This window comes from Takifugu flavidus, chromosome 1 (assembly GCF_003711565.1).
Source record: "Takifugu flavidus isolate HTHZ2018 chromosome 1, ASM371156v2, whole genome shotgun sequence".
In the NCBI taxonomy this organism is placed as follows: domain Eukaryota; kingdom Metazoa; phylum Chordata; class Actinopteri; order Tetraodontiformes; family Tetraodontidae; genus Takifugu; species Takifugu flavidus.
Window position 1 is genome coordinate 21,545,554 of NC_079520.1, and position 11,939 is coordinate 21,557,492.

Consider the following 11,939-nt stretch of genomic DNA (forward strand, 5'->3'; position numbering starts at 1 on the left):
TGCCCTCCTACCAAAGAAGGGGAACCGGCAGGACATCAAGAACCCCGTTTCCCTGCTCTGCTCGGACTACAAAATCCTCTCCAAGGCCTTGGCCACCCGGCTGAGGGAGGCCATGGAACACGTCATCCACCAGGACCAGACGTACTGTGTGCCCGGCAGGTCAATAGTGGACAACATCCACCTCATTCGGGATGTTTTGGAAGTCTCAAGTTCATTGGGAACACAGGTTGGTCTCCTTTCTTTAGACCAAGAAACACAGCTTTCTGTGGAGAACCATGGAGAGGTTTGGTTCAACGCTGGTCTGATAGCCATGATCAAGGTCTTGTATCGTGACATTGAGAGTGTCCTGAAGTTCAACGGTAGCTTGTGTGCTCCTTTTAGGGTGCATAGAGGTGTCCGTCAGGGCTGCGCCCTATCTGGGATGCTCTATGCGCTCTCCCTGGAACCCCTCCTGATCAAAATACATGCAAATGTTCAGGGTTTGGTTTTATCGGGTTTTACTGGAAACTTGGTTTTATCTGCTTATGCTGACGATGTTATTGTTTTTACTAGAGATCAGCAGGACATCAACATTTTAAACCGCATAACGGACAGGTTTTCCATGGTGTCGGCGGCGAGGGTAAACTGGGGAAAGAGTGAAGCCCTTGCTGTCGGCAACTGGGGTGGGGGTCTCCCGGTTCTCCCAGGAGGCTTGACCTGGAAGCGCAATGGACTTCGGTATCTGGGGGTGTACCTCGGATGCCAGGAGATGGAAGCCAAGAACTGGGATGACATCGTGGAAAAGGGGACGCGGTGGCTTTGTGGAAGCAGAACGTGAGGGTGCGCCTGAATCTGGAGTTCTGCTTCTACAAAGCCACTGAGAACCTGGAAGCCTTTAAACAGCAGTGGGGACATGACGAGGTTTTCGTGAAGGTAACAGAGCAGGGGGAGATGGAGGCTGCAGCATGGCTGCTCTGAGGGACATGTTAGGGTTTTAACTGTTTTTATGTGAACAGAGCACTGTAAATAAAGTACACTTTAAAAGTCAAAGTCTCTCGTTCTCTCTCTCGTTCTCTCTCTCGTTCTCTCTCTCTCTGTTCTTGTGAGATTGACCTTTGGGGGATCTTCCCATAGTTGTTGTCAAAAAGATTTGTGTAATTCATTGAAACTCTAAGAAATAAAGGAAAAATCATTTTTGTACCTCAGATAGATCGATTGAGATTTTATCTGAAGCTTGATGAGGACCTAAGGGTGGTCCTGGTAGTGAAGACTATCATATAATTCTGTGCTGAGACAAGGAAACTGGGTGTGATACAGCAGGACCGCAAGGTTCACACACACACGCACACGTATACATGTATGCTGAAGTAGTGGTGAATAAAGAAAAGTTGAGAAATATAGAAGTTTGTTCTTGCAGGTTTACATGTTTATGTAATATCTTTGGAGAACTTTATTTATATTGATTTTGAAAAATTATTTATATTCATTGTTGGTTAATTTGGATCTTTTTGGATCTCAGGGTGTGGCTCACAGTCTGCAGCGGTGTGTTGGGCCTGCAGCCAGCAGGTAGCTCGGGGCTAGTGAGAACGGATGTTCACACTCCGACTATCGGAAGTGAACAGGAAGTGGTTCTCGACTTCAAGGGGTGGAGCTAGTTGGCTCCCCCTAGGGGTGAGGCGGAGAGTCCCTCCCCACTCAACCCTTTCTCACTTTCTAAAGCAGGGGTCACCAACCTTTTTGAAACCAAGAGCTACGTCATGGGTACCGAGTCGTGTGAAGGGCTACCGCTTGACACACTCCTCTAAAATAACAAATTGTGTGTGTGTGTGTGTGTGTGTGTGTATATATATATATATATATATATATATATATATCAATAACTTAGAGTGGGTAACAGAAAAGATCAATATTCAACACTTTATTATTATTAATCTCAGCAATTGTTCAGATGATCACTTCTACATTTGATCAGAAAAAAAATGTCAAGTTTTCCCCAGACCCTTTCAACCATAAGAAGCTAAACCATTTTAACAATTCATAAACTATGTTGAACCATGTTTTAAAAAGTTACGCAACATTTTAAAAAAAAAAAAAAATTAACTTTCATATTGAATAAATCTTAACTGAACAAATCTACTGCAATTCTGCTGTTCCATTTTATAAACACACTTTTTAGCTCCTGGGCCTTCTCTGACTGTAGAATGCTTCCCGCTGGGTAGTTAGCATTGTAGTTGTTAAAGAAGGGAAAGCTTTCAAAGCTGATCACCTCTGACTACACCTTGCGCTCAAAAAAAGAGAGCTCTGCTAACAAAATGTTTCCTGTTGTTGTTCGTGGTCAAAATCTTGAGTATAAACCTTGGCAGAACTCCGACATGTCAGACATATTAGAGAAGCTACCTATCCTTCAGGAAGGGGCACACCCCTGGATTTTGAAACTGGAGGAACTTTTGATTGGAACACAACCTGCTGTTGGAGACATTAAAAGGCTCCTAGCTAATCTTATTGGTGTGTCTGCCATGGAAGACCTTTTGCAGAAGGCTGGCATGCCTTGGTTCATTGCAACTGCAGTAAATGATGCTGAACTGTTTTCGGCTCACAGAGGTCAGTTTTGGGGGGCGCTGAAAGACGCGTTTCCAACCAACATACATCCTGATAATATCCTCATTGAACCATTGGGTGAACAAGAAAATCCGAGAGCCTGCGTTTCAAGAGCTCTACAAACTTGGCGTAATGTCACAGGCAATGATCCCAACGCAAATCAAATGGAGCAGTCTATCATTTGAGCTAAAATTCAGAAGGGATTGCCACCGCCGGTGCGTAGTAAAATAGCAGAGGTGGTTGGTCTTGGGAACATGATTAAGAGTGTTTATATTGATCACATTGCTTCAAAGTGCCTTCACCAAGTACTTGGCCTTCCATCTTAGAAACTAAAGCGGAATCGTTACCATCAGCTTGTCAATTTTCTTTGTTGTCGTGCTTGTCTTATCACCAGAAAGCTTCAACCGATGCATTAATGGCTTTGTCCATGAATTTGTTTAAGAAGGAGTTATTGTAGGAGTTATTGTAGTTGTTATGGAGACTTGCCGTACATTCATTTGTTAGGTCAACATGAAAATCCAATGACGGCAGTACCTGACCCTCTTGAGGTCAAAACAAAGGCGAAAACTATTACATGTTTTTGTGCAAATGACACGTACAATGGGGATGGTGTGTTCCTTGGAGTGTCTAACTGTATGGAGTATCGTATGAAAGTACTCAATCCTGATACTTCTAATCCTATCAAGTTGGATCCCGCTATTTTTCCAGGAGAAAAAGAGAACTTGCACAATTTCATAACCTTGAATCTTATCATTGGAGAATTAGTTTAGGAGAAAAATGGGGTATCGGTTTGCTTACGTGGTATGGTGTTGTTTTTCTTGCTGAACATATTGACAATATTACTTACTTATTACTACAGGGTTTTGCTAATGAAACCATAAGAGGCTTTGAACATCTTTCCAACACTCAGAGGAGCCACAGACTTACGTTGTTGAAACATGACATGGCCCTAGATTACATCTTGGCCAAAGAAGGAGGTTTGTGTGTGTCTTTGAACTTAACAGGAGATGCTTGTTATACTTTGATTCCAGAAAATGGTGATAATATAAAAAGTGTGATTGACGCATTGAAGAAGATAAGAGATGCGTTTGGTCCTTCTGAAAGTGCAGGAACATCTGCGACGGCCTGGCTTTAGGACAAATTTGGTCCAATGGGAGCTATGTTGATACAGGTTCTCAGTGCAGTTGTAGTGTCACTGGGTGTGATGTTTTGTTTTTGTACTTTGTCATTAACTTGTGCCAAGGCGATGATATTGCGTTGGATTGGTGTAGTGATGCCTAGCAACCAGGTCCAGATGCCACTCTTAAGTGATCAAGCTTTGGTTGATTCAGATGAGGAGGACATTTCTGACGAGATGGTTGATAAATATCCCGTATAATCAAATCAAATCAAATCAATCTTTATTTATATAGCGTCTTATATAATCAAAATTGTTTCAAGGCACTTTCCAGAATCCCAGGGCCTAACCCCAGACAAGCAACAGTGGCAAGGAAAAACTCCCCTTTAACAGGAAGAAACCTTGAGCAGGACCAGGCTCATGTAGGGGGACCCTCCTGCTGATGGCCGGCTGGGTAAAGAGAGAGGAGAGGAGAGGAGAGGAGAGGAGAGGAGAGGAGAGGAGAGGAGAGAGAGGAGAGGAGAGGAGAGGAGAGGAGAGGAGAGGAGAGGAGAGGAGAGGAGAGGAGAGGCACAGAGCACAGAAACACACACAAAAATACACTATACAGCGGGTCAGTGGGGCTGGAGGTCATCATGCAGCTCCAAAGGTGGCGATACCTGTAAATGAATGGGGCGGGGGGGGGACTACACAGGAAACAGCATAACTAGTCTGCTACTGAATACTGAATCAATAATTTAATGTCTAGTGTGACCTTCGAGTTATATCCTTATGTTACTCTTTGCATTTAATGGTGTTTATGTTTTCATTTCCTCCGTTGTAGTACTGGTGACAAGGGGGGAAATGGTTACATAATTTACTTAATCGTGACAATCATGTTTTGATACGTTTGCATTGTATTCCCTTTAATGAAACCAATGTTTTGTTTGCAAAGATACTGGCACCTCTCTTTTCTGTTTCCAGGACAGTAGTTGGGGATCTACGTTGGGGTGACAACTATGTTGGAATGGACTCAGAAATTCAAAATGAACTGTGAAAGATGCTGGAGGACCCTGAATGAAGATGTGGAACAACGAAGATCCTTCATCAGGGGACTATGAACTACAAATTCGAAAATTACTGTTTGATTTGTTTAATGCATATATCTAAAGTTTTGTGTTAATAAATTTACTAGGGAGATTTCATCAGTAGGCAGATGCTATGAGAACTCAGTTTTTCTCCTTGTTTTGGTAAATAGGGAAAGGGGTCCTTAGGCAGGGAAAGGTCCAAAGTAAGGTCTGATGGGTCGACCAGCCTGACCATGGACATTTTTTGATTTTTTTCTGAGTATCTCGTATGTGTTTGCCAAACTCTCCCCTAATACAACCTTTTTGCAAATTGGGTTGGAGTACCATGGGTGGTCGCCGTAGACAGAGGGACCGTGAGAGAATTTTCCCATCTAAAGTGTTTTAGGGGTTGTAAGCTGAAAGAGGTCTGTCGGATGGGTTTTTCGCTCTCACACTCCACTAAATTTCACATATTATTCATGCCTACGTAATCAATCTTTTTCTCATGTGTATCAAATTATACCACTTTACTTAAAACTTGGTTATCCTTTATTTTTCGAGACTCTATGTAGTCTCGAAGGGGGGAAATGTGTAGTATCCATCGAGCCCCAGGCCTGGCTCCAGGGTGGGGCCCTGGTAACCCTCCAGGCCGGTGCAGTATCTGAAGCCTGTGTATCCATTCTGTGCAGGCCTTTACTTTTGTAAGGCCGCAATGTGTTTAGCAGCCAGCCTAGTGCCATATTAGGATATGCTCCACATGTGTCCTGTGTCTTCTGCCTTTCTGTAAGATCGCAATGGAAGGCCTGTTATTGCTAAGAGAAGCTGCTAAGACATGACGCTGGAGCCTGTAGGCTCCTGGTTGTTCTCCATATGAGGATGTGTAGCATGAAACCTTTCTACTACTTCCATTTTTGGTACTAACTGAACTCTATACCATTGGGTTTGCTATACTGTGTATCATGAGGTCATCAGAAAAGAATGTGTTTACTTGACTGTATAAGAAGGAGCTATCGTTGTAAACACTTCGGAGATCTTCACCAACGGGACCGCGAAACCTCCCTCGGGCATGCTGCAGCGTCCGCTTGATACCTGACTGTTCTCTCCAATAAACATCTATAATAACCAAGTCGGTGTCTGAAAATTCCTTCCTCATCAACACATCTCATGTGTTTTGCTTCTGCTACTGCGATGAATGAATCGCCATAGCCTATTGGGGGTCCTGGACTGAACGCCCCAGGAATATGTCTACTCCAATTCATATTACTCATGTCATATTGTGAACATGTATTGGGTCCTAATTGAGGTGTGTTATGTCCTTGGAGGAAAGGATTATGACTTATTCCTCCTCCTCCTTGAGGGGTGTTAGTCATGGAACTATGTGGTGTGGGTGTATTCAGCTAGTATTCTGGGTGAGTATTGCGTCACTTCCTGTCTTCTCAGTCGTTCGTTGGTTGCATTGTGCACGGGGTGCTGTATTCACTTAATATTGAACACTTAGTGTGTTGTATTCACTTTACTTAAAATTTTGAACACTTGGGACATTCTAGTCACCTGATATCAACACTCAGAGGAGCCACAGACTTACGTTGTTGAAACATGACATGGCCCTAGATTACATCTTGGCCAAAGAAGGAGGTTTGTGTGTGTCTTTGAACTTAACAGGAGATGCTTGTTATACTTTGATTCCAGAAAATGGTGATAATATAAAAAGTGTGACTGACGCATTGAAGAAGATAAGAGATGCGTTTGGTCCTTCTGAAAGTGCAGGAACATCTGCGACGGCCTGGCTTTAGGACAAATTTGGTCCAATGGGAGCTATGTTGATACAGGTTCTCAGTGCAGTTGTAGTGTCACTGGGTGTGATGTTTTGTTTTTGTACTTTGTCATTAACTTGTGCCAAGGCGATGATATTGCGTTGGATTGGTGTAGTGATGCCTAGCAACCAGGTCCAGATGCCACTCTTAAGTGATCAAGCTTTGGTTGATTCAGATGAGGAGGACATTTCTGACGAGATGGTTGATAAATATCCCGTATAATCAAATCAAATCAAATCAATCTTTATTTATATAGCGTCTTATATAATCAAAATTGTTTCAAGGCACTTTCCAGAATCCCAGGGCCTAACCCCAGACAAGCAACAGTGGCAAGGAAAAACTCCCCTTTAACAGGAAGAAACCTTGAGCAGGACCAGGCTCATGTAGGGGGACCCTCCTGCTGATGGCCGGCTGGGTAAAGAGAGAGGAGAGAGAGGAGAGAGAGAGGAGAGGAGAGGAGAGGAGAGGAGAGAGAGGAGAGGAGAGGAGAGGAGAGGAGAGAGGAGAGGAGAGGAGAGGAGAGGAGAGGCACAGAGCACAGAAACACACACAAAAATACACTATACAGCGGGTCAGTGGGGCTGGAGGTCATCATGCAGCTCCAAAGGTGGCGATACCTGTAAATGAATGGGGCGGGGGGGGGACTACACAGGAAACAGCATAACTAGTCTGCTACTGAATACTGAATCAATAATTTAATGTCTAGTGTGACCTTCGAGTTATATCCTTATGTTACTCTTTGCATTTAATGGTGTTTATGTTTTCATTTCCTCCGTTGTAGTACTGGTGACAAGGGGGGAAATGGTTACATAATTTACTTAATCGTGACAATCATGTTTTGATACGTTTGCATTGTATTCCCTTTAATGAAACCAATGTTTTGTTTGCAAAGATACTGGCACCTCTCTTTTCTGTTTCCAGGACAGTAGTTGGGGATCTACGTTGGGGTGACAACTATGTTGGAATGGACTCAGAAATTCAAAATGAACTGTGAAAGATGCTGGAGGACCCTGAATGAAGATGTGGAACAACGAAGATCCTTCATCAGGGGACTATGAACTACAAATTCGAAAATTACTGTTTGATTTGTTTAATGCATATATCTAAAGTTTTGTGTTAATAAATTTACTAGGGAGATTTCATCAGTAGGCAGATGCTATGAGAACTCAGTTTTTCTCCTTGTTTTGGTAAATAGGGAAAGGGGTCCTTAGGCAGGGAAAGGTCCAAAGTAAGGTCTGATGGGTCGACCAGCCTGACCATGGACATTTTTTGATTTTTTTCTGAGTATCTCGTATGTGTTTGCCAAACTCTCCCCTAATACAACCTTTTTGCAAATTGGGTTGGAGTACCATGGGTGGTCGCCGTAGACAGAGGGACCGTGAGAGAATTTTCCCATCTAAAGTGTTTTAGGGGTTGTAAGCTGAAAGAGGTCTGTCGGATGGGTTTTTCGCTCTCACACTCCACTAAATTTCACATATTATTCATGCCTACGTAATCAATCTTTTTCTCATGTGTATCAAATTATACCACTTTACTTAAAACTTGGTTATCCTTTATTTTTCGAGACTCTATGTAGTCTCGAAGGGGGGAAATGTGTAGTATCCATCGAGCCCCAGGCCTGGCTCCAGGGTGGGGCCCTGGTAACCCTCCAGGCCGGTGCAGTATCTGAAGCCTGTGTATCCATTCTGTGCAGGCCTTTACTTTTGTAAGGCCGCAATGTGTTTAGCAGCCAGCCTAGTGCCATATTAGGATATGCTCCACATGTGTCCTGTGTCTTCTGCCTTTCTGTAAGATCGCAATGGAAGGCCTGTTATTGCTAAGAGAAGCTGCTAAGACATGACGCTGGAGCCTGTAGGCTCCTGGTTGTTCTCCATATGAGGATGTGTAGCATGAAACCTTTCTACTACTTCCATTTTTGGTACTAACTGAACTCTATACCATTGGGTTTGCTATACTGTGTATCATGAGGTCATCAGAAAAGAATGTGTTTACTTGACTGTATAAGAAGGAGCTATCGTTGTAAACACTTCGGAGATCTTCACCAACGGGACCGCGAAACCTCCCTCGGGCATGCTGCAGCGTCCGCTTGATACCTGACTGTTCTCTCCAATAAACATCTATAATAACCAAGTCGGTGTCTGAAAATTCCTTCCTCATCAACACATCTCATGTGTTTTGCTTCTGCTACTGCGATGAATGAATCGCCATAGCCTATTGGGGGTCCTGGACTGAACGCCCCAGGAATATGTCTACTCCAATTCATATTACTCATGTCATATTGTGAACATGTATTGGGTCCTAATTGAGGTGTGTTATGTCCTTGGAGGAAAGGATTATGACTTATTCCTCCTCCTCCTTGAGGGGTGTTAGTCATGGAACTATGTGGTGTGGGTGTATTCAGCTAGTATTCTGGGTGAGTATTGCGTCACTTCCTGTCTTCTCAGTCGTTCGTTGGTTGCATTGTGCACGGGGTGCTGTATTCACTTAATATTGAACACTTAGTGTGTTGTATTCACTTTACTTAAAATTTTGAACACTTGGGACATTCTAGTCACCTGATATCAACAGTGAGAAACAACCCATATTAAACAAATACAGGGCTTCGCCGATTACTAGCGTTAGCATGGCCTCACCGTCTGTTTCACCCGGTGTCTTTGTCTGTTCAGCGTGTGAAATGTTGAGTTACTCCTCTACCTCCCTTAGTGAAGGGAATAAGTGCAGAAAGTGTAGTTTATTTATGGCTATGGAGGCTAGACTTAGCGAGCTTGAGACGCGGTTCCGCAGCTTGGAGTTAGCTGGAGTTGCGTCAAGTAGCCAGGATAAGCTAGCTGCTGCGGAGCTGCCTAGCATAGCTTCAGCTAGCGGTCCCCCGGCAGCAGCCGAGCAGCCGGCTAGCCAGGCCGGCTGGGTGACTGTTCGAGGAAGCGTAGCCCAAAACAAAGGCCCACGGTGCACCACCAACCGCTTCCCATGGCTAACCGCTTTTCCCCACTCGGCGACACACCCGCTGAGAAACCGACCCTGGTAATTGGCGACTCTGTTTTGCGCAACGTGAAGCCGACTTCAGCGACCATAGTCAAGTGCATTCCGGGGGCCAGAACGGGCGACATAGAAGCAAATTTATGGCTGCTGGCGAGACATAATCGTAAATTTGGTTATTATTCACGTCGGAGCCAACGACACCCGGATTCGTCAGTCGGAGGTCACCAAAATTAACTTGGAGTCAGTGTGTAACTATGTTAAAACGATGTCGGACTCAGTAGCATTCTCTGGCCCCCTCCCCAATCTGGCCAGCGATGAGATGTTTAGCTGCATGTCATCGCTTCGTCACTGGCTGTCACGGTGGTGCCCCGAAAACCGGTAGCCTTTATAGTCAATTGGAGCACTTTTTGGGGAAAACCTGGTCTGATTAGGAGAGACGGCGTCCATCCCACACGAGATGGTGCTTTTCTCATTTCTAGTAATTTGGCTAAACCAACCAACTCATAGCTTTAACCACACCCTAGAACTAGTTCTGACTTATGGTGTTGAGGTAGAACATGTGTCAGTGTTCCCTCAGAACCCAGTCCTGTCAGACCATTCTTTGATCACTTTTACATTTATGATTAAGGATTCTTCTATGCTCAGAACAAAGTCTTACTATAGCAGATGTCTTTCAGATAATGCTGTAGCTAAGTTTAAGGAAGTGATCCCTGTGCTGATCCCAGGACCACCGTGTGTTTCCCCAGGGATCAATCATTATAATCTTAGCCCTGCTGAGGTTGACTCTATTGCGGAAAGTGCAGCAACCTCACTGAGAATCACGCTTGATTCTGTTGCCCCCCTGAAAAAGAAAATAGTAAATAGTAAAAGGAGGTGTGCCCCCTGGTATAATTCACATATCAGGACCCTCAAGCAGAAAGTGCGAAGACTGGAAAGGAAGTGGCATTCTTGTAAAATAGACAGCTATCATGTAGCCTGGAAAGGCTGCCTATTAGTTTAGAAAAAAGGCCTTCTCAAGGCAAGAACAGCTTATATTTATTCTTTAATTGAGGAAAATAAGAGCAACCCCAGGTTCTTTTCAGCACTGTGGCCAAATTAACTAAGAGTCACAGTGTTTTAGATCCACGTATCCCTTCTTCCCTTAGTGGTGAAGTCTTCATGAGCTTCTTCACTGATAAAGTTCTAGTTATCAGAGAGAAAGCCAACCAGGCGATCCCAACAACTGGACCATATATATTTTTCTGTGGCGTCATCGCTAATTCAGAAATCCAAGACCACCACGTGTCTTTTAGATCATATCCCAACACACCTGTTGAAGGATGTTTTACCATTGTCTGTGTAAATTCTCAGTCATCCAGGTCATTGTATCCAAGGTAGTTTTCTCTGTCAACTGGACTGGGTTTCTTCTTGTTTTACCATTGATACACTGTAACAACGATAACTCGTAATTGTTGATTTAATTTGATTTAATTAAAGTTTTCAAATTAAGCTGACTCAGAAATAAAGCTTTCCATTTACAACCTACAAAAACTTGTTTGCCCAACCAATTTCTCTCATTGTTGTCCTAACTAAGATTTTATAAGCAGCACAATAAAGATTATCAACTTTTGAGTAGATTTTTTGAGTTAAGTTGGGAACCAGTGGGAAACCCCATAGATGACTGACGTGCGCATGCGCACATGGTCTGAACAAGTTTGAATTTGCTGTCGACCAAACGGACCTTCTACCGAACCTGAGCAGACCGGGAACTGAACTGATTCGTCCATTACGGATTTTCGCCTGGTCTGCAGTTTGACTGTCGTGCTTGGCCATTTTCTGGACAGAAGCGGGAGCTGACGACCATTTTGCCCTAGCAGGTAAGCTAATTGGCTTAAGTATGTTGTTAGCGTTTTCTACAAGCGCCTAACGACATTTCCAGCCCTTCACCTACTTCTATGCTAAGGTTTTATTACAGAGCATCGGCCCAGCTCGTTCGACCCCCGCAAAAAGTAATGTTTGATACTGTTTAATGTTAATCACGTCTGAAATTCAGATACAGACTTTCATCACTAAATGGCGGTATCTCATCTTTACTGCACGTCGGCCGTGGTAAAGCTTATTAGCTTATTACTCGTTTTTTAATGTGTTTTAATGTTATCCTTGTGAGGAGACATGATGTTAACATGACCAACAAACTCCCGCCCATGTAAGCTACGCGGGTGCAAGCAGGCGTCCTCGTGCACACGCTTTCATGGGTCGGTGTATGGCAGACATGTGCGCCAATTATACGACACTGATGTAAGTAACTTGCATATTAGCAAACGTTGTTTTTCTTTTGTTCAATAGACACCATTTATCCGGTGCTGCACTGTTACTTTACAGTAATGTATAAAGCTAACTTTAACTTTACAGTTTGACAGCTGG